General features: G+C 43.0%; 1 protein-coding gene across 1 annotated transcript in view; it reads right to left on the minus strand.

Moving 5' to 3' along the window:
* Positions 1–21,138, minus strand: part of CCR6 (C-C motif chemokine receptor 6) — an 80,937-nt gene that overhangs the window by 51,214 nt on the left and 8,585 nt on the right. The window contains exons 2-3 of the mRNA XM_082405324.1: positions 5,651–6,594; positions 3,591–3,750 (exon numbers count right to left, since the gene is read on the minus strand). The gene's annotated coding sequence lies outside the window, so the exon portion shown is untranslated. The remainder of the gene's footprint in view (positions 1–3,590; positions 3,751–5,650; positions 6,595–21,138) is intronic.

The following is a 21,138-nucleotide window of genomic DNA, read 5'->3' on the forward strand; positions in this document are numbered from 1 at the left end:
CTTCCCTTCCAGCTTCTCCTCGCTCTCGAGCCCTCGCTTGCCACCTTACCAGAGGCCACAGAGATGCTACAACCGTCTCGTCAGATGAAGCGCCTTAGTTTGACGGAATACACGAAGATTGGCCATTGGACCAACGCATCTCAGGGAAACAGATGGAATCCCACACTGGGCTACATTACTTTTGGATTTCCTTTTAAACTTAAAAGTCCCCCTTGGTTAAACAAAGATTACAAGCCTAGGACATGAAAGTAAATAACCAATAGGACACTGGAGCACGTGACTGGAGTGGGAGGGTTACTGGGGTAGACGTACCAAGACAGAGGTCCTGACTGGACCAGGATGAAATACAGCTCAACAGACCTTGGAATTAGATCGGCCTCTGAAGCTTGGCTCTGTTGCTTATTAACTGGGAGGTCTGTGTAAGTTACTTCATCTCTCTGGGCCTCTGCTTCCTCGTGTGTGACATAGGGGGATGTAGCCACCTCATAGGGAAGCGTCTGACAGGTAGTGGATGTTACACAGAGAAGAGCTAAGAGGGGGAGGAAGAGACAGGTGATGCCCAAGTCATCGTAAGAGATGAATGACATAGACCTAATTTTATGTTGGTCCAACTTGTCAGAAGATTGTGAAAGACTTCCACTGAACAGCTAAACTACAGCTCCAGACCTGAGGCTGATAATGCCCTTTGGGAACCATCTCTTTAGAAGGTTAGTAGGAAAATTACTCATTCAGGTGTGAGGTTTGCAGATACAACCATTGTGTCAGCCAGTGCTTTACACAGAGGAACCCCCAAAGCGGAGGAAGTGGGTATGGAGGAACAAGAAAGAAGGGAAAAACAAAACAGCCACAAGAGGTGGGGTGGCCGTTCCTCTTCCTCCCACCTGGCGGAAATCAAGGCTAATTAAGGGGACGCCAGAGTTTCCATTAATTTGATTGTTTAGCAGAGCCTAAAAACTTCCCCTTCTGAAGAGGAAAAAAGAAAATCCTTCACCTGCCATTCAGTGGAAGGAAGGGGACAAATCCAGTTCCCGCTTCCATGTGAGGTCCTCCAGTGAAGGAATTGCCCACTCTGTCCTGCCCACGCAGCACGTTCCAAGGATCCCAGCCTTGATGCAGCTCTTCCTGTATGAGAATTCCTCCCCGCCAACCCCATTTCTCCACTCATCGGCTGATCCCTATTCTTGGTGATTTGGCCCAACACCAATGGCTACTTCTGCTCTCATCTTCACCTCCAGACCAAAGCCATGGTGGATTCAGGAACTCATGGCAACCTTGTCTGCCCAACCCTGGCCCCAAGGAATATGCCGCACACATGACCCAAAGCCAACCTGGGTCCCTGAAGAGATACTGCTGATCTGTGACCTCTGTCTGGAGGAGAGAGGGCAGTGGGATCTCACCATGACCCAGAGCCTCGTATTCTGAACCACACGGAGGCCCACACCAAGAGGCTGCTGTGGTCGACCACACTTGGCCCGCAGTTTCCATGGTCCCCAAGTTCCTAGATTCATCAAGGACGCCCAGTTGTTCCCAGGGATCCTGATTTCTCCACGCTGACCACTGCAAGATACGACTCCTTGTTAGAAGGAGGGGGTTTTCTTGACGTTAGCCCAGGCTGCAGTCGCTCAGCAGCTAGAACGTCCGTTTACCCCTGACTGAGTCTGGCCCACCCTGACTCGGCCCCATAACCAAGGACGCAGCACCTCTTCCCCTGAGGGCCGCCACCACGCGCTACAGGAGGACACACGTTAGGAGCGTCCACGTGAAACAGGAGGCCTTGCCTTGGGGAGATCTGCAGCACCGGGCCCAGAAGGTTCCATTTTTAAACCAACTCTTCCACATGATTCTGATGTTGGCTGAACTGAAGAACCACTGAACTAAATGATAACAAGTTTTTTTTTTTGTTTCCTTCAAAATTTAAGTCTCAGATTGACCCTTGTACCTTATACTTTTCCGTGTACAACAATGTTCATTGATACTAGCGACTGATCTGAAATTACTACTTTAAGCCTACATATTTTGTTTTGAAAATTTCAAAATATCGTATCTTAGTAGTTTGCATTTACAACCTTGTACTTGCAACTCCTCCCCCTCCCATCATCTGTGCAACTATTTTCATATATTCTACTTCTACATATGTTATAAACCCCATTTACTATTTTTGCTTTAGTCAACAATCTTTTAAAAAGCTGTAAGAAAAAATACTTTAAATATTTATTGTTATTGTTGCTGGTGCTCTCCATTTCTCTGTATAGATCCGAATTTCCATCTGGTGTAATTTTCTACAGCCTGAAGAACTTCCTACAACATCTCTTGCAGCACAGGTCTGTTCACATAGTTATCTCAGCTTGTTTGTCTGAGAAAGTTTAATTTTTGCCTTCAGTTTTGAAAAATATTTTGACTGGGCACAGAAGTCTGGGTTAATAGATTGTTTTTTCCTTTGGGTACTTTAAAGGTGCCACACTATTACCTTCTAGTTTGCTGATCATCTGACAAGAAATCTATTGTAATTGTTTTTCTTCTTCTTTTTGTAATGTTCCCCAACCCCATCCCCACCCCCGGATGCATTCCATATTTCCTCCATGTCTTTGGTTTTTAACAGTTTAGTTATGATATGTTTAGGCAGATTTTTGTGCTTTTTGGGTTTAGGAGTCATTTATTTTTGTATTTCTACTGTTGGGGTTCTCTGAACTTCATGGATCTGGAGTTTGTTATCTTGCACTATTTTTCGAAAATTCTTAGCCATTATCTCTTCAAATGTTTCTTCTGCTCTATTCTTTCCCTTTTATTTATTATACTGGGACTCCAACTGAATGTGTTAGATTATTTGATATTGTCCCAGAGCTCTTGTTGGCCCTGTTATAGTTTTTTTTTTTCAGTCTTTTATTCTTTTTTGTGTATCACCTTTTACAATTTCTGTTGACCTATCTGCAAGTTCATTCACCTTTCCTCAGCTGAGACTAGTCTACTGATAAGCCTGCCAAAAGAATTCTTTGTTTTATATCATTTCTTTTTAATTTGTAGCATTCCTATTTGTCTCTTATAGCTTCTGTCTCTCTGTTGAAATTTCCCATCTGTTCATGCATACTATATATATTTTTCTCTAGATAATTTAACATATTTATCATGGTTATCTTATTTTTATTTATTTATTTATTTTTTGGCTGCACTGTGCAGCTTGTGGGATCTTAGTTCCCCAACCAGGGATCAAACCTGGGCCCACGGCAGTGAAAGCGCCGAGTCCTAACTGCTGGGCTAACCAGGGAATTCCCTATCACGGTTATTTTAAAGTCCCTATCTTAGACTTCCAACATCTGGGTCATCGCTAGTTCTGGTTCCGTTGGTTGCTTTATCTGTTGGCAATGATTTGGTTTGGTTTTGCTTTGCTTTTTAAAGTATCAACTTTGGATTGACTGCTGAAAATCATGCATAAAGAAACAATAGAGACCAAAGTAAGCAGTTTTTATGCTCATAAAAAATCATTTTATGTGTGGTTCCGGAGTGAGGAGGTTGTCTGTCTAGTCAGGAGCTGGGCTGGGCTTGAGATTTTCTGGTCTTTAATCACTACTTTCAGTGCACACAGCCTGCCTTACCTTACAGTGGGTAACGTGCTCGTGGGTTTTCCTCAGTGTTCCTGCTCCATCTCCTCCTCACGGCCATTCCTGGATCCCTGTGCCAGACCGAGGTTCTCTCTCCTGCTCCTGCCCCTCCTGCAGAAATAGATGGCTACTGTTTACGATTCGTGCTCAGCTCCTGGTGGTAGAAGGAGGGATTTTCTGTTGTCCTGAGTCTTAGGTAAGCCCTATGAATCTGGGCCTTGACATAAGGCAGGGGTCCCCAACCCCGGGGCCACCGACTGGTACCGGTCCATGGCCTGTTAGGAACCAAGTTGCACAGCAGGAGGTGAGTGGCAGGTGAGCGAGGGAACTTCATCTGTATTTACAGCCGCTCCCCATTGCTTGCATTACTGCCTGAGCTCCGCCTCCTGTCACATCAGTGGCATTAGATTCTCATAGGAGCACAAATCGTACTGCAAACTGCACATTCGAGGGATCTAGGTTGCATGCTCCTTATGAGAATCTAATGCCTGATGATCTGAGGTGGAGCTGAGGCGGTGATGCTGGCGCTGGGGAGTGGCTGCAAATACAGATGATCATTAGCAGAGAGTTTGACTGCACAGAGGCCATAATAAATCAACTGCTTGCAGACTCATATCAAACCCTATCAATGAGTGGCAAGTGAAAACAAGCTCAGGGCTCCCACTGATTCTGCATTATGGTGAGTTGTATAATTATTTCATTACATATTACAATGTAATAATAATAGAAATAAAGTGCATAATAAATGTGATGCGCTTGAATCATCCCAAAACCACCCCCCACCCCCGGTCTGTGGAAAAACTGTCTTCCACAAAACTGGTCCCTGGTGCCAAAAAGGTTGGGGACCGCTGACATAAGGTTTTCAAAGCATTCCTGCCTCTCCTTCCCACGGAAGCTCCACTCTGCCTGTATTTGTGGTTGGTCTGGGGTGGGAGAAAGTTTCCTGTCCTGCCCCCAGCAGCAACAGATCATTGTCTGTCCTTGGATGAGAGATTTTTTTTTTTTTTTTTTTTTAATTTATGGCTGTGTTGGGTCTTCGTTTCTGTGCGAGGGCTTTCTCCAGTTGCGGCAAGCGGGGGCCACTCTTCATCGTGGTGCGCGGGCCTCTCACTATCGCGGCCTCTCTTGTTGCGGAGCACAGGCTCCAGACGCGCAGGCTCAGTAATTGTAGCTCACGGGCCTATCTGCTCCGCGGCATGTGGGATCTTCCCAGACCAGGGCTCGAACCCGTGTCCCCTGCATTGGCAGGCAGATTCTCAACCACTGCGCCACCAGGGAAGCCCAGGATGAGAGATTTAACAGGTCATCTCTCAGTGGCTCAAGGCTTTTGCTTCCTGGCAGAAAAGGGTAACGGGGAAAGGACAGAGTTTTGTGTCTGTTTCCCAGGAGCCTGAAGTCCTCGTGGGAAACCGTGCCACTGAGTGGGCTCTCTCCAGGGTCCTGCCCCCAAGCACTCCTGTGATCACCTGGGCAGGCTGCAGAAAAGAGCCTGCCAGCAAGTATGAACGTCCCTGTGTCCCAGGCCTCACTGTCTGAACCTGACCTTCCAGCCCATCTCTGGCCTTTAAGGGTCCTTTGCAATCAGCTGCTCTCTTTGCCGTGGTGAGACAGCCAGCTCTCTCTCCTTCCCGTGCCAAGCCTGGGATGCTTCATGCATCTCAGCTCTCCTCTACGGGGCTCTCCCTCTCTTCGGAATTCGGCCCACATAGCTGTCTTGCACCTGAAGCTCTCTGAAGGGCTTAACAAATGCTGTGATTTGACAGATGACCTGGAGTCTCCTTGTCGTTAGGATGGGAACAAGTCTCTCTTGAGGCTTCCTACGTCGTAAGAGGAGGTGGACGTCTAACATCCGGCATTTAATACTAAACAGTTGCGTGATTCCAGGGGCTGCAACAAACAAATTCAGCCCCTTCACAGAAGAAGTTCACATTTTAACGTGTGTCCAATTTCCCGCATCCCAGGGTCTAGGTAAACTCCAGAAGGGCCCTGAGCAGGCTGAGGAGATGATGCACCAGGGTCAAAGCTTAGTGGGGCTGGGAGGCACCTGGAGTCACCTGGCGAGAGCGAGCAGAGGCTGCAACCCAGGATGGGCAGAAGGTGAAACCAGGGGCTGACCCTCCGGAGCGGGGCCAGAAACACGAGAAGCAGCGATGAAAGCTATGAATCAAAGAAAGGAGATGTGGTACATATACACAATGGAATACTACTCAGTCATAAAAAACAGTGAAACCCTGCCAGCTGCAGGAACATGGATGGACTTGGAGGGTATTATGCTAAATGAAATAAGTCAGAAAGAGAAAGACAAATATTGTACGATATCACTTATATGTGGAATCTAAAAAATACAACAAACTTGTGAACGTAACAAAAAAGAAGCAGACTCACCGATACAGAGAACTAATGGTCACCAGTGGGGAGAGGGAAGGGGGAGGGGCAAAATAGGGGGAGGGGAGTAAGAGGTAAAAACTGTTATGTACAAAATAAGCTACAAGGGTATACTGTACACCATGGGGAATACAGTCAATATTTTATAACTATAAATGGAGTAAATAACCTTTAAAAACTGTGAATCGCTATATTGTACACCTGTAACATATAATATCACAACTACACTTCAGTTAAAAAATTAGATTAATGCATAAGATGAAAGAAACAACAGAAAACAAAGCAAGCCCCCAAGCAGATAGTTAAAAGACTGGCCACGTCCTAAGATGGAAGCCCCCTCTTACGCGTGCTGCTTCAAGAGGGCATGCTGTCCTCGGCTGGCTTACTTAGAGTGCTGCAAGGGCTGATATGAAGTCAAGACAGAGCCAGGGGGGCCGGAGAGGACGGGGCCTACGGACCCGTCTAAGCAGCAGAGGCGAGAACATTCTCACACGGTTGTCCTCCGGTCATCTGTCACGGGCTGAGCTGTGTGTCATCTCTCTGTTCCGTGAGGAGCCCCGAGTGTGGTCATTGGAGATCAAAGTGTGGAAGAAGACAGAAGACATTTCTCCTCCTACCAGAAGTTTAAAATTCAGGGCTTGTGAAGCAGCCATCTTTGATTAGCTGTGCAACAGCCCGTTCTTAAATGAGAACCCAGAAAACCATCATTTCTAATTCTGAGAGTCTAGGGCTTCTCAAACTTTAAGGAGCACATAAGTTCCCTGAAATCTTGTGAACGCACGGACACTGGGACCACAGCCCTGGGGCGGGCCCAAGAGCCTGCATTTCTAACAAGCTCGGGGTGACGCAGTGCTGATACAGTGCCGGGACCACTCGCTGGGCAGCAAGTTTCCAGAACACAGACCGGGCGCTGATCTAGGACCCACCGAGCGCTCCTAGAAGGTCTGCAGCCCTCCCAGATCTCCCACCACTAAATATGCCCTGGGAGGGGCAAGAATGTGTAATTAGAAACTCTGCAAGTTGACTAAAAGGATGTCTCAACTTGAGGACCTGAAACTGAGGCTTCTGTGAAGGGCCTCGCTGTAGCAACCGGGACTTCCCCAGGTTTCCAGGACAGAGCTAACACACAGCAAAGGCACTGATGGAGTCCCATTAAAGCAACTATCAAGCACCCACTCTGAGCCAGACACTAAGCACTTTCAGGTACGTTGCTCCCCCCGTGTTCATCATTTACTTACTTTTCCACACTAATACACTCTACAAATGAATGTATTACCATAAGCCTGGGACAAAATACAAGCCTATTGTTCATCAATTTCAGTTTGTTTTGTCTGCACATTTCTAATCCTTCCCCTAACCCTTGGAACCTACCCTCCCAGCAGAAGGAAGTACCCTTGTCACTCCATTACTCACAATCCCTGAGTGTTTCTGCTGTGTGTTCTTCTATATTAAGTGACATCTCCATCAGTGGACACAGTTTATGCTAAAGCCAACTAGACATCTGCTGCTACCGGTGAGATCTTCTAAAGTTACCACTTACTTGAAGATGTGTACACTGGGCACACATCTTAACAAAGACCAGTTCCCAACGTAACACAGAACTCGTGGGCTCTTATTTAATAACAGAGCTGTCGGCATGAAAGTTGTCACCAAAAAAAAAAAGTTCCTGCTGACACTTTAAATGGGAATATGGTCCATATGAACCCGTTGTCTTTTCCTTAGAGGTTTTGTTATCAGCCTCTCAGTGGCAAAAATTATTGAACACTTAATTTCTATTAGGAGCAATGATATTCAGCTTTTCACTTTAGATACAATCACGGTTCCAGGCTCCAAGTCTCTAGGTCCCAAATCCATCTTTACCTGATCGTTAGTTCCTCGAAAAAGCTATTCCTAAAAATCACTGTAAATTCAACTGTGAAATGGTGGGTCTTGTTTGGAATTTTCCTCTGGGAATCAAAGAGGACCACGCACCCTGCCATCCCCCAGTGCAGCGTTCCAGAAATGCAGAGTCCTTTCACGGGCGAGGTGGAATTGGTGTGCTCAAACGCCCTGCTTCTGTATTCATGTCTGTACACATGCACAGGGCAGATTCCAGCTCCCCACCGAGTTGGTTTCCTTGGTGAACACATCGAGACTGGAGGAGATCCATCGCGCTTTCAGGCAAGCCCCTTAAGTGCTGGTGTCCAAGTAGCCACATTCTCTCTCCTCTCGTGGTGCTCCAAATGGGGGAGCCCTGTCAGCTGGCCTCCCTGAGGGAGGGCAGCGTGGGGCAGGCCTGGGAGGGACACGGATCTGGGCGAGACATGAGGCTGCCACCGTAGCAGAATCTAGCCTACCCTGAGTGACCTGGTTGGTTTATCATAAATGACAAGTTTGGAAAACTCACAAGGTAAACACAGATCTCCCTAAAGAGAAATGATCTAAAATTTTCTTAACTTCTTAGAACACTTCTTCAAGAGGCGTACTTCAACGGCTCTAAAGCAGGGTTATTTTAGTCCTTTCTTGCCCTTTGAAGAGAGTGGGCTCCACTTCCTAGAGGGTATTAGAAAAGCTGCACTCAGTTCTGGGTGCCATGCCTGGGTCCCTCCCTCTGCACCCAGCAGTGTGCTAATAAGCACTTTGCATGGCTCATCTGCTGTTTCCTCCACACACCTACGAGGAGGAAACATTACAACTGAGAGCAGAGAGGAAACGTGCCCACAGTCACATGGCCAGGAAGCAATGAAACCAGGATCGGACCCCAGGACTCCCTGATGTTCTTAGTAAATGGAGTACTTACAACATACTGACTTATCTCTATACCCACACCCTATGTACAGAAGACATACCATCTGGAGATGCTGATTTTATACCGGTGGCCCCACAGATCTTTGTTAAAATCCACACATGTTGCTTAGGAATAATAAGTCTTAGAAAACAGAGGTGAGGAGGAAGACGATGAATTAATATTGAGAACCCACTGTGTGCTGGATGCGGCTTTCTTGCTTAGTATTCACAACCTTTATGCCAATGAGGTGCTATCTCCATTTTACAGATGCACAAACTGAGGCTTGGAGGGAGATTAAATAACTTGGCCCTAATACATGTACTGCATATCAGAATTAGATTTCAATCCAAAATCTGTCCTTTATGTGGCCCATGCTCTCCCTGCACGTGATGGTGCAAGGTGTTTCAGAAGTGGGTTACAAGAAAGCCAAGTTTTTCTGAAGGTTGCTAGAAAGATCCGGTGCCTGGCCAGCTGCATCATGAGGAATAAGGCCATGGGACACACCAGGGAGGAGAAACGCTGTAAAGGGAGCTGAAGAAAGCTTGCTGCTTCGTCTTTCCATCCCACGGCCAGGCCCAGGCCAGAGCAGAGCTGCTTTGTCTCCCTCTCCGATCTGACAGAAATCAGAGTACTTTTAAGGGGAGTACTCAAATCCGGTACTCTTAAGGAGAAATCAGAAATTTAACTGCTTTTTTGATAAACTGATGAAGTTTTATTTTAGACAGAAAAAGGCAATTTAACTGATGGCCAGTTTTCCCACCAATTCTATTCTCCCCTTCTTTCTGGACACAAGGCACTCAGCTGGGGAACAAACTTTCAAAAACTGGAGAATCAAACTTGATTTCTATCATGGTTACTTTTAACTACGAGTCAAGAAATCATTTAGTTTAGACAAAAACTATCCAAATTTGATGTTAAGAAATCTATTAACTGGGATTTATACATGTCTAAATTATTCCACTCTGAAACAGTTTAGCAGATAAAAGCACTATAGGTAAATTGCCAGGTTTAAAAAAACAAAAAAAGAGGGAAGATGAAAAAAAGGGTCATGGAGTTTCACCTTCCCTTCAGGAACCAACTTAGATAGAATCTTTTTTTTTTTTTTTTAATGTATTTATTTATTTTATTTTTGGCCGTGTGGGTCTTCATTGCTGTGCGCAGCTTTCTCTAGTTGGGGAGAGCTGCGGTGGCTTCTCTTGTTGCAGAGCACGGGCTCTAGGCGCGCAGGCTTCTTCAGTAGTTGTGGCTCACAGGCTCTAGAGCACAGGCTCAGGAGTTGTGGCGCACGGGCTTAGTTGCTCCACGGCATGTGGGATCTTCCCGGACCAGGGCTTGAACCCGTGTCCCCTGCATTGGCAGGCGGATTCTTAACCACTGCACCACCAGGTAAGTCCCTATAGCATGGTTTCTAATGAGAAATCTCCATTCACTTGAATCTTTGTTCCTCTGTAAGTAATGCATTGTTTGACTGCTCTAAAGACTTTGTCGAGTTTTCAGTAGTTTGATCATGATGTGTCTAGAATATGGATTTGGTGGAGGCGGGTGGTTATCCTGTTTGGAGGTTGCTGAGGTTCTTGAATCTGTTAGTTTATGTGTTTTGCCAGACTTGAAAGTTTTTAGCCGTTATTTCTTCAAATATTTTTTCTGTACACTCTTTCTCATCTCTTTCTGGTATTCCAGTGATATAAATGTTAGCATTTTTGGTAATATCCCAATGTTCCCGCTGTTCTTTGTTTTTTTCAGGGTCTTTTCTCTGTTGTTCAAATCAGATAATTTTCTAGACCTGTTTTCAAGTTCACTGACTCCCTCCTCTGTTATCCTTGTTCTGCTACTGAACCCATCCAGTGAGTATTTTGTTTCCTTTTTTGAAATTTTCTGGGTTTTTTTCCTTTTTTTTTTAACATCTTTATTGGAGTATAATTGCTTTACAATGGTGTGTTAGTTTCTGCTTAATAACAAAGTGAATCAGCTATACATATACATATGTCCCCATATCTCTTCCCTCTTGCATCTCCCTCCCTCCCACCCTCCCTATCCCACCCCTCTAGGTGGTCACAAAGCACCGAGCTGATCTCCCTGTGCTATGCGGTTGCTTCCCACTAGCTATCTATTTTATGTTTGGTAGTGTATATATGTCCATGCCACTCTCTCACTTTGTCCCAGCTTACCCTTCCCCCTCCCCGTATCCTCAAGTCCATTCTCTGGTAGGTCTGTGTCTTTATTCCCGTCTTGCCCCTAGGTTCTTCTGACCACTTTTTTTTTTTTTTTTTGATTCCACATATATGCGTTAGTATACGGTATTTGTTTTTCTCTTTCTGACTTACTTCACTTTGTATGACAGTCTCTAGGTCCATCCACCTCACTACAAATAACTCAGTTTCATTCCATTTTATGGCTGAGTAATATTCCATTGTATATATGTGCCACATATTCTTTATCCGTTCATCTGTTGATGGACACTTAGGTTGCTTCCATGTCCTGGCTATTGTAAATAGAGCTGCAATGAACATTTTGGTACATGACTCTTTTTGAATTATGGTTTTCTCAGGGTATATGCCCAGTAGTGGGATTGCTGGGTCGTATGGTAGTTCTATTTTTAGTTTTCTACAAACAATAAATGCTGGAGAGGGTGTGGAGAAAAGGGAACCCTCTTGCACTGTTGGTGGGAATGTAAATTGATACAGCCACTATGGAGAACAGTATGGAGGTTCCTTAAAAAACTAGAAATTTTCAGTTCTAATTTCCATTTAGTTCTTCTTGATGCTTCTCTTTCTTTGCTAATAATTTCTATCTTTCCATTCAAGAAGCATTATTGGGGTGGGATAGGGAGGGTGGGAGGGAGGGAGACACAAGAGGGAAGAGATATGGGGATATATGTATATGTATAGCTGATTCACTTTGTTATAAAGCAAAAACTAACACACCATTGTAAAGCAATTATACTCCAATAAAACTGTTAAAAAAAAATAATTCCAGTTAGGTTAAAAGCTGAAGCAGTATAAAATATTTTTCTGTTAATCACAGCTTCATTGTTTTGGTAGGACTACATTTCACTTTAACTGATGAAAATCCAAATTGAAAGATGCTCTAAGTGCAAAATACACACCAGATTTCAAAGACAGTATTTAAAATATGTAAAATAGGCTTCCCTGGTGGCGCAGTGGTTGAGAATCTGCCTGCCAACGCAGGGGACACAGGTTCGAGCCCTGGCCTGGGAAGATCCCACATGCCGCGGTGCAACTAGGCCCGTGAGCCACAACTACTGAGCCTGCGCGTCTGGAGCCTGTGCTCCGCAACAAGAGAGGTCGCGATAGTGAGAGGCCCGTGCACCGCGATGAAGAGTGGCCCCTGCTTGCCGCAACTAGAGAAAGCCCTCGCACAGAAACGAAGACCCAACACAGACAAAAATAAATAAATTAATTAATTTAAAAAAAATATATATATGTAAAATAGCTTATTAATATTTTTTTACTTTTTGCATGATGAAGTATATTGGGTTACATAAATATGTTTTTGCATGTTGGATCTGTTGTGTTTGAGAAAATCTGTTATTAAAATTAGTTTTACCTGAAAAAAAAAAAGGATTATTATAGTAGCTACTTTGACGTCTTAGTCTGAACATGAAGATTATTAATTAATGGATTTGCATTTTAAACATTTTCTATGTTAAAGTTTCCACATCTTTTATTTAAAGGTAAAATTTAATGAACGAGAGCACGCCACCAATGAGTCATCTTACTAAGCAGGGCTTTACCTCACACAAGCACGGCTGAATAAAGGCTGACGGACAAGCACACCTACAGTACGGTTGCTATTATATAACAGAACGCGCACGTAGCACATAAATTATTTCTAAAACCACAGAGGCCAAACCACAGTGGAAAATTCAGCTACTCTGGAGAGAAATAGCAAGATTATCTTCTGCAAAGTTTCCTATTCAGGTATGCATTCTAAGGTGGCCTATATTTCTAATGCTTCTTAAAGCCCACACAATGAGTTAGTCTCTATGAAAAAAATGTGTATTTTTGGAGAGTTTGCCTCTTTGGCCCTGTATTCAATCTCACAGACAGGCTTTAAATATTGGGAGATATTTAAAATATTTCACAGCACTACAGATTTCACTCCTTTTTCAACATGCAAAGATAGACCTCAGAGAATTCTGAGGATTTTTTTATCAACTCGTTTTTTGAGAATTACTTAAGGAGTAGACATCACCTATAAAAACAGCCTGATATATATACCTCCCTCCCTGCCTTTTGGATTCTAGTAACCTCAGAACTGGACTAGGGAAAATCTGCTGGATTTTATATCTTGGAGCAAGTAATTTAGTAGATTATTTTGTCCACACCACAGCAGTTGAGAATATTTCTTCCCAGGAAGTTTCTGTGGCTAATTGATCCCGAAAAGTCAATCACTGATAGAAGTGATAAGACAGCTGTGTATGGTGGGTCATTACTGTATCAGCTGATGGCCCAGTCTCCTAAGAGGAAGACAAAGACAGCTTCACATTCTTACCCTGCAGGAATCATCGATTCCCCCCCCTCCCCGCATGGTCACTCTCCCTCCTGGGGTCCAGCCCTTTCGCTTTCCTGCCCCCTCCTCCCGCCTCCCTCCTCCTGACCTGTTTCTCTTTTTCACTTTCTCCCTTGTCTGTCTCCTGTGCTCTCCCTCTCCATCCTTACTTGACCATAATGAATCAACCAGATATTTATTTCTTTGTTCTTATAAAGTTGGCCATTTTATAGACCTACAGTGTTATAAACTTACACAGTGTTTAAATACTCTATTGCCAAGTTCTTAGAGTCTTCTATTTTCTCAGTAAAAAATTTTAAAGGTTCTCTGCTGTTTCTTAGGAGACCCATTGCCAAATATCTGTATAAGCCCATGATAATTATTCTTTTCTTTTTCAAAGAAATGGAAATAGCTGCAGATAAACTGCACCTCCTTCTCTAATGCTAAGACTTCAGAATGCATACTGGTTAAATGACCTAGTTTGACTCACTCCTACTACTAGGCATATCACAAGAGATGATGTTATTTAATACCTAAACATGACACAGAACAACATGACGCGGTTTTAGGTGGGTGGGTCTTTTTTGGGGGGAGGGTTGCTTTTAACACATTAATTTTAGTAATTACTCTCAGTAACTTTGAGCACGACTCACTGGACAATAGCAGGCACGCAATGTTTTCTTAGAATATGCTGGCTGATCGCTGAGAAGCCCCATCTGCTTTCTTTACAAAACGCTGCTTTCTCCTGCCAGGCGGTTACACCTTCTGGGCAGCATGCTGACAAGCGACAGAGGCACCCAGCCCAGCGGCTCCCCCAGGGCAGGTGTTGAAGGAAAATTCTTCTTTTTAAATATTAGAACTTGGGCTTCCCTGGTGGCGCAGTAGTTGAGAATCTGCCTGCTAATGCAGGGGACACGGGTTCGAGCCCTGGTCTGGGAAGACCCCACATGCCGCGGAGCAACTGGGCCCGTGAGCCACAACTACTGAGCCTGCGTGTCTGGAGCCTGTGCCCCGCAACGGGAGGGGCCGCGATAGTGAAAGGCCGGTGCACCGCGATGAAGAGCGGCCCCCGCACCGCGATGAACAGTGGCCCCCGCTTGCTGCAAATAGAGAAAGCCCTCGCACGAAACGAAGACCCAACACAGCCAAAGATAAATAAATCAATAAATAAAGTAGCTATTAAAATAAATAAATAAATAAATAAATAAATATTAGAACTTGATTATATGTCATGGGCGGATAAGTGGCTTTCCATTCCCCCCTCCTCGGCCCCCGAGGCACCCTGAGAGGCCTGGGCTCCTACAGCCCAGTGTAAAAACACGGAACCAAGGGTCCAGCACCCTCAGCTGACTCGTGAGAGGCAAAGTCCACAGAAGGGGCCCGAGCTGAGAGGTCCAGAACCCAGTTAGTTTGACTACAGCCCAGGATTCCTTCTTTCAAACAGACCACTTCCAATTTCCAATGAGCATTCGTTCCTCATTACGTTTGTTTGCTAATTCCACCTAAAATACATATCCTACTGGGCAAAAATTGACCAGTTCTTCTTTTTCCTGAGGCTCATTTGAACACCTATGTTAACACCTAAATATTTTGACTTAGCACTTAAAGCTCAGAATATTTTGGTCACCAACTTTCTAGATAATGTCCAGATTTCATTAAACAATCATTTGGTAATGGATAGGTCAATGAAGCCATTTAAATGTTCATTTACTATGATTTATCTTGATTATATACAAACTCCTTCTCCACTGATACAGAGTACAACCAAAGAAAATTACTAAAGCTTCAATTTTTGAAAGACATCTCAAAAAGTTCACTGTTAAGTCAGCGGGTTAACATTCATTTTTTTTGTAGAAACATGCGTACAGAAGTGTAGAAAGCAAGGGGCCAACCTCCAAAAGTCGGCTCATCTCCTAATTTACTATTTCAACTCTGCTTCCTGCTCTGAGGCTTTGCAGCACATACACCAGATCTCCCTTTGGATTCATCATTCTGCACATGTTCACGGTTTCATGAAAGATCATAGACAGCTATGAAAGGTTGCTGCCTAAACTTTATTTAAATTCAAGTGGAGTAATCCAAATTGTGAGAAATCACAGTAAATGGCACAGTATACGACAACTTCAACAAAGTTTGAGGTAAAAGTGGGAGTACTCTGAGTCATTTTGAGATACAACCCCTAGAACAGGCGGCCTGGTAATAGGTAAGGAGTGAATCAGGATACACTGCTGACTAACAGATGCAGGGTAGGGGGGTTTCATTCGTTGCAGAGTTGTCAAGTGGACGTTCACAGATCCCCCTCTAGAAACAGCTCAGGGTATCCTATCCACTAAGAGAGGCACAGTTCCCTTTCCATGTGTCTTCCTGCCTCCCCACCTCACTTTATGGACATGGGTTCTCTAAAAGACATAAAATTATATAAAGTAAAAATTATAACAGGCAATTCTTGGATTTGTAACACATATAGAGGTAATAACAAAAACAGCACAAAGACAAGGGAAGAGGGAATAGAGCTAGACAGGAAACATGTTTCTATAGCTCAGTGGAAATAATTTAGGATAAACCTAAAAAGATTCTTATAAGTTGAGAAGTATATTGTAAGCCCCAGAGCAACCACTAAGAAAATAACTTTAAAAAGATACTGATGATACATAGGAAGGTTGTTAAGAGAGCAGACCATAGGAGTAATTCCTCCATCACAAGAAGAATTTTTTTCTTTTTATTATAGCTATGAGTTGATGGATGTTAACTAAACCTACTGTGGTAATCATTTTACAATACACGTAAATCAAACCATCATGCTGGACTTAGCACCTTACACTTACATAGTGATATATGTGGAAAATACACACACACACATACAGTGAACAAATAAGGAATCACAGTTACACTAGAAAAGATACACTTAATGCAAAAGAAAGCAGCAAAGAACAGAAAAACAAAAAATACATGACACATATAGAAAACAAAAAATTTAAATTGCAGCCATAAATCAAACTATATCAATAATAACACTAAATGTGAATGGATTAAACAATCCAATCAAAAGGCAGAGGTTATCAGACTGCACTGAAAGAAAACAAAAAAGATCCAACTATATGCTGTGTACATGAGGCAAACTTTAGATTCAGAGATACAAACAGGCTGAAAGGAAAAGGTACATCATGCAAACAGCTACCATAAGAGCAAGAATGGTTATACTAATATCAGGCAAAATGATTTTAAAATGACAAAAAAAATTGCTAGACATCAAGAGGGACATTTTATAATGATAAAAGGGTCATCCATCAGGAAGATATAACAATCACCTAATAAGAGAATTCCAAAATACAGGCATTTTGGACAGAATGAGAGAACTGAAGGGAGGAATAGATTGTTAAACAGTAACAGTTGAAGATTTCAATACCCCATTTTCAATAATGGATAGAAAAACTAAGAATAAGATCAAGGAAACAGAAAACTTGAACAGCACTATTAACTAACTAGACTTAAAAGACGGCTATAGAACGTGCTACCTAACAGCAGCAGAATACACCTTCTTAAGTGCATATGAAATATGCTCCAAATGCAAACCCAAACCACAATGTGATACGACTTCACATCCACCAGAATTGCTATATTTAAAAAGAGAGATAATAATGAGTGTTGGTAGAAAAAGCTTTTGACAAAATTCAACACCCATTTATGATAAAAACTCTCCAGAAAGTGGGCATAGAGGGAACCTACCTCAACATAATAAAGGCCATATATGACAAACCCACAGCCAACATCGTTCTCAATGGTGAAAAACTGAAACCATTTCCTCTAAGATCAGGAACAAGACAAGGATGTCCACTCTCACCACTATTATTCAACATAGTTTTGGAAGTCCCAGCCACGGCAATCAGAGAAGAAAAAGAAATAAAAGGAATACAGATTGGAAAAGAAGAAGTAAAACTGTCACTGTTTGCAGATGACATGATACTATACATAGAGAATCCTAAAGATGCCACCAGAAAACTACTAGACCTAATCAATGAATTTGGTAAAGTTGCAGGATACAAAATTAATGCACAGAAATCTCTTGCATTCCTATACACTAATGTTGAACAATCTGAAAGAGAAATTAAGGAAACACTCCCATTTACCACTGCAACAAAAAGAATAAACCTACCTAAGGAGACAAAAGACCTGTATGCAGAAAACTATAAGACACTGATGAAAGAAATTAAAGATAATACAAACAGATGGAGAGATATACCATGTTCTTGGATTGGAAGAATCAATATTGTGAAAATGACTATACCACCAAAGCAATCGACAGATTCAATGCAATCCCTATCAAATTACCAATGGCATTTTTTACAGAACCAGAAGAAAAAATCTTAAAATTTGTATGGAGACACAAAAGACCCCGAACAGCCAAAGCAGTCTTGAAGGAAAAAAACAGAGCTGGAGGAATCAGACTCCCTGACTTCAGACTATACTACAAAGCTACAGTAATCAAGACAATATGGTACTGGCACAAAAACAGAAATATAGATCAATGGAACAGGATAGAAAGCCCAGAGATAAACCCATGCACCTATGGTCAACTAATCTATGACAAAGGAGGCAAGGATACACAATGGAGAAAAGACAGTCTCTTCAATAAGTGGTGCTGGGAAAACTGGACAGCTACATGTAAAAGAATGACATTAGGACACTCCCTAACACCATACACAAAAATAAACTCAAAATGGATTAAAGACCTAAATGTAAGACTGAACACTATAAAACTCTTAGAGGAAAACATAGGCAGAACACTCTTTGACATAAATCACAGCAGATCTTTTTTGATCCACCTGCTAGAGTAATGGGAATAAAAACAAAAATAAACAAATGGGACCTAATGAAACTTAAAAGCTTTTGCAAAGCAAAGGAAACTAAAAACAAGACAAAAAGACAACCCTCAGAATGGGAGAAAATATCTGCAAACGAATCAATGGACAAAGGATTAATCTCCAAAATATATAAACAGCTCATGCAGCTCAATATTAAAAAAACAAACAACCCAATCAAAAAATGTGCAGAAGACCTAAATGGACATTTCTCCAAAGAAGACATACAGATGGCCAAGAAGCACATGAAAAGCTGCTCAACATCACTAATTATTAGAGAAATGCAAATCAAAACTACAGTGAGATATCACCTCACACCAGTTAGAATGGGCATCATCAGAAAATCTACAAACAACAACTGCTGGAGAGGGTGTGGAGAAAAGGGAACCCTCTTGCACTGTTGGTGGGAATGTAAATTGATACAGCCACTATGGAGAACAATATGGAGGTTCCTTAAAAAACTAAAAATAGAACTACCATATGACCCAGCAATCCCACTACTGGGCATATACCCTGAGAAAACCATAATTCAAAAAGACACATACACCCCAATGTTCACTGCAGCACTATTTACAACAGCCAGGACATGGAAGCAACCTAAATGCCCATCGACAGACAAATGGATAAAGAAGATGTGGCACATATACACAATGGAATATTACTCAGCCATAAAAAGGAACGAAATTGGGTCACTGTAGAGACGTGGATGGATCTAGAGATTGTCATACAGAGTGAAGTTAAGTCAAAAAGAGAAAAACAAATATTGTATATTAACGCATGTATGTGGAACCTAGAAAAATGGTACAGACGAACTGGTTTGCAGGGCAGAAATAGAGACACAGATGTAGAGAACAAACATATGGACACCAAGAGGGGAAAGTGGCAGGGAGGTGGTGGTGATGGGATGAATTGGGAGATTGGGATTGACATGTATACACTCATATGTATAAAATGGATAACTAATGAGAACCTGCTGTATAAAAAATAAATAAAATTCAAAACTTCAAAAATAAAATAAAATCATATCCACCTTCATCACACACACAAAAAAAATGAGTGTTGGTGAGGATGTGGAGAAACTGGAAGCTTCATAGACTGCTGGCAGGGATGTAAAATGGTGCAGCTACTTTGGAATGCAGTTTAGCAGTTCCTCAAAATACTAAACATGGGGTTATCATATAACTCAGAAATTCCACTTCTATGTATGTACTCAAGAGAAAACGTTCTCCCAGAAACTTGTATGTGAATATTGTGTGAATATTCTTAGCAGTATTATTCATAACAGCAAAAAGTGGAGACAACTCAAATGTCCATCAGCTTACGAACTGACATATCAAATATGGTATATCCATACAGTAGAATATTATTCGTCAATAAAAAGAAATAAAGTAGTGATAGATGCCGCGACATGGATGAACCTTGAAAACATTATGCTAAGTGAAAGCAGCCAGTCACGAAAGAAAACATATTCTAACATATTGTATAATTCCATTTATAAAAGAGGCCCAGAATAGGCAACTCTCGAGAGTCAGGAAGTGGTTGTCTTGGGGGGAAGGTCGGAGGGGTGGGGAAAAGGGAGAATGACTGCCAATGGGTATGCGGTTCTTTTTGGTGGTGATGACAATGTTTTAAAACTGACTGTGGTGATGGTGGCACAACTGTGAATAGACTAAAAACTGTTGAACTGTATACTTGACATGGGTGAACTGCATGGTGTGTACATATCTCAATAAAGTGTTTAAATTACTGGAAAGTGACAGGAGCTGCATTACGGCATGTTCCGGCCTGCAATGCACACCCTGACCACTTTCTGGCCCCGAAGTTTGTCTCAGCTATTCCAGCTTGTTCTTTGGTGAGTTACATCCAGCAACTGGGTGTGGGACTGCAGGCTCCAGAGAAAATATTTCTATATTTCTGCATGGTTAGGGCTTACTGAACAAATTTTGTGGGACCTTGGACAAAGGGCAGGTCTTTACTGAATAGAGATTCACCTTTCTCATGGTCTGTGCTTACATTTCAAAAGGGTGTGAGACCCTGGAGCCATGGAGATATTCCAGCAATCTCTCCTCCTGGAGACGTTTAATTACATTCCAAAGAGTAAGAACCCAGGAGTCTTCCCCCTTTCTTCCTGAGGAGGATTTATTTACACTGGGAGAATCAAGTTGCTTTCCCTCTCTCAGGAGGAGAGAGGAACAATGTGCACATAAGCCTGCAGATTCTTATTTAAGGGTTTCTCACCTCCAGTACAGACCCCCGAAAGGGGTAAGGTGACAGCAATCATGGCCCTCACCACCTCACCACAGGAGGGGAAAAACTAGAGTAAAGGAAGCAAATCTGGTTATTGCTCTTAGGGATAATCAGTCCCCACCCAGGAAACCCCACCTCGACTTTCAGGACAACACAAATAAACATGGGCGTGGAAAAATTACCAGGGCATGTCCACTCCGGCCCTCGCCAGCATCAGAATCAAGTCTAGGCCACTATACAGGTTTCAACCGAAACGTCGATGCAAGTTACTACCCGACGTGTCTGCAGTGAACAGTCCCACTCCTCAGAGTCTCCACGACCTGCTCTCTGAACTACATGCTGGTTCTGCTGGTGGACAGAAGCCCTGTGTTCTGCTCATCTTGCCGGAAAATGCTGAGGTCCCGCCTCTACAACTTACACAATCTTACCTGTAAAGGAGGAATCAGTAATTCCCACTGCGCCGTTGGGAGCATCACACAGAGGTGCATTTGTCACTGACCGAAAGGGACGGCAGTGACTGGAACAAAGTACCTGCCTTAAGCGCCCCCACCCTCCCGGAGAGCACTCCACCAGCTGGAAAGGTTGTCATAAGCTGTTTCTGTCTACTATGAATGGCGGTTATTAGTAACTGCCATCAGTAACAGTTCCCAATGCAAATCATGTGTTTTAAGAGGCAAGGTAAAAAACAAATGAGAATACATCTATCATTCCTTAAATTTCTCTGGTAGGTACTAAACCGTCTTGCTGGCTGAGAAACTTTCAGGGAGGGGTC

The sequence above is a fragment of the Balaenoptera borealis genome (genome assembly GCF_965194805.1).
Source record: "Balaenoptera borealis genome assembly, chromosome: 9".
Lineage (NCBI taxonomy): Eukaryota > Metazoa > Chordata > Mammalia > Artiodactyla > Balaenopteridae > Balaenoptera > Balaenoptera borealis.